The sequence below is a fragment of the Montipora foliosa genome, chromosome 13 (genome assembly GCF_036669935.1).
Source record: "Montipora foliosa isolate CH-2021 chromosome 13, ASM3666993v2, whole genome shotgun sequence".
Taxonomy (NCBI): domain Eukaryota; kingdom Metazoa; phylum Cnidaria; class Anthozoa; order Scleractinia; family Acroporidae; genus Montipora; species Montipora foliosa.
In genome coordinates, this window is record NC_090881.1 from 9611390 (window position 1) to 9614200 (window position 2811).

The 2811-nt window shown below is 40.8% G+C and overlaps 1 pseudogene; it reads left to right on the forward strand.

The window, feature by feature from the left end:
• Positions 1 to 2527, forward strand: part of LOC137981667 (QRFP-like peptide receptor) — a 3323-nt pseudogene extending 796 nt beyond the window's left edge.
• Positions 2528 to 2811: the final 284 nt, after the last annotated feature.

The window sequence follows — 2811 nt, forward strand, 5'->3', positions numbered from 1 at the left end:
TCATGTTACTTCTTCTGTATTTAACTTTATATAGATTTGCGCTTTTCCCCTTTTTTTCTCTTTTCTTTTATATTACATAAATGTAGTAAAATCTGTTGAATGACCTCCCTCGATTAGCTATGCTACCTGCGGGCCGGTCTAAATTGTTACTTAATTTTTCAAAGAAAGATATGAACGTGTTGTTGCTGTTGTTGTTATTAATTATGGTAGAACTCAACCTCGAGCTCTTCGCAAATAGGGAAAAAGTTTGGAGGAGTATCGTCTTCACGTGGTCTACAAATATGGGAAAAGGTGGGAAATGATGTTTTAAACCTTCTCTTGGTGTCCAAAATATTCGCAGCCTTCTTATGGATACTTCCACAAAATGTTGACGAAAAAAGAGTTGGCAAAGTTGGGAAGCCATGTTTGTTTACTTTCCGTGTGGGAGAGCTGCGTGTCGCTTGCGCGAACATTAAAGCTCGCGCCATCACGCAACCACTTTCTAGGAAGCAGGTTGCGCGCGGTCAGGAAACCTTAATTCGACTGTCAATAATTTCATTTTTATGACAAGTAAAAGCCATCACTTTTGGCATACGTGAAGAAACACCTGCTTGTAACAGACCACGAGAAGGTGCAGAGGATTGATCCTGGAACTAAGCAGGACAACGGCCAGTGAATATGAATACAACAACAAACGGATCCGTGAGCTGTTCCCTCCAGATGAATCCCATTGCATACAAGTTTCGAGCAACTGTTGCTTGTTGCCTTATATTTGTTGTTTCGTTGGTGGGAAATTCCTTTATAGGGATAATTGTTTACAAAACGAAAACTTTAAGGAAACCAATCGACATTTTCATAGTCAATATGGCCATGTCTGACCTGCTTACTCCGCTTGTCTACATTCCCCTGGAGGTGGCAAGCTTCTATCGATACTCCTGGCTCGTCAGTGGCGTCCTCGGCAATGCCTTGTGCAAGCTTAGTCCTTTCTTGTTTGACGTCTCCCTCGTTGTGTCCGTCCAGAGCCTGATTCTGATAGCAGTAGGCAGATTAGAAATTGTGCTATGTCCCCTCCGTTCACCATTGATCACTTCAAAAAGGTGTCCCTTGTTTATTCTCGCCACATGGATCATTGCGACAGCAGCCAATTCACCACTCCTGTTTGCCTATGGCCTCGAAAAACACGAAGAAGGAGTATTCTGTAATTGTAGGTGGGAAGAAACCTTTGGAGAGCCTTTATCATCAACAGATTTCAATCTTGCCAACCACGTAGCCTTTATCGATTTCCCCATGATCCTTTTGATCGTATTTTACTCCATCATCCTTATCAAGCTCAAGTTACAAAAGAGACCAGGTCAACCATCGAGGGTTGCTGAGAAACAACGACAGAAACAAAACAAAAACGTCTTAGAGATGGCTATAGCTATCGTGCTAGGATTGCTTCTTTGCAGGTTGCCCTGGATAATCATCGACCTGATTGAACGAACTGCCGGCGACACATTGCCCTGCGGTTTTTTCATCTATGACCGAAATTCTCGATTTTTTATCCGTCTCATATTGCGTTGTTAATCCTTGCATCTGTTTCGTCTTCAGCAGAAACTACCGTGAAAGCCTCAAGAGATTGCTCAAGTGTGGTGGCTTCTGAATCTTGCCCGTAGACCAGCGCCGCATCAGACAAACAGGAACTGGGTACTTGTCAGTTTTGTGTGACATCGCTAATTTAAGTTCTGTCAATAAACTGTATTGGGAATTTTAAGCTGAGAAGCGATGCACGACATTTGCAGTAATGTCTGCTCGTTCTGAAGCCCGCTTATAATACTTAGAAGAGAGAAACGTGTTACTGCATTCTGTTGTTTTTAACAACCTTTCTTGTGTGAACGTTGAGGCTTAGATTAACCCTCCAAACCTTAAGAACATGCTAAGAACATAACCAGGATGAGAGTCAGTTAAGAACGTGATTATTTTGTTCATTTGTTTTTTGTTTTTGTGAGTAGTATATACAATGGTAAAGGAAATGTAAAGCTGGAGTCCAACAGGACAAATCAAATACATAGGGACGATTTTTTGACATATTTACAACGTGGTTTTCTTGTTGCATGATACACCAAAGAACAACCCTTTTGTAGTCGAACTTAGTATACCACACAAGTTTAAGAACATGTTAAGAACGTTTTCAAGCTCAAATCACAAAAACCTCAGACCCAATATTACCCTTTCTTACAAAAAAAGAGTGTAGTTAATTTAAGCGAGACGAAAAAGTGCTTGGGCACTAGAATTTCTGTACAGATCTGTACAGTTGAACATTTGCAAATCCTGTGGACCGGACAATGTAACATCTCGTCTGTTGAAGGAGTGTGCAAATTCGATTTCTTTTCCTATTTGCACCTTGTTCAACAGACAACTCGGCAGTGGTTGTTTTCCAAAAATGTGGAAGGTGTCTTATTTGGCTTCAGTTTTCAAGTCCTACGACAAGGAAATGGTTGAAAAATATAGAGGGATATCATTTTTGTGTATTGTCTCCAAAGGCCTTGAAAAGTGCATTTTTTATGTGTTTTCCCCTTCTTCCAGCCGAAGCTTTACCATCTGCAAGACGGCTTTGTAAAAGGACCCTCGCTTGAGTACATAAATGAATAAAAATAAATTGTTCTTTAGCCTGAAATGAGGGCGGGAGACGACTGACATTTCAGGCTAATTGTTCTTACTCCAAGTGAGAGATTATTGCTGGGAAAAGCAATGATGAAAAAATGTGTTCAGTCCTTCATATTATGAAGAGTAACTGGTTCCGACACTATCACATGTCCCAGTTAATGAAGCAGCTTAGACCGTTGTGGATTA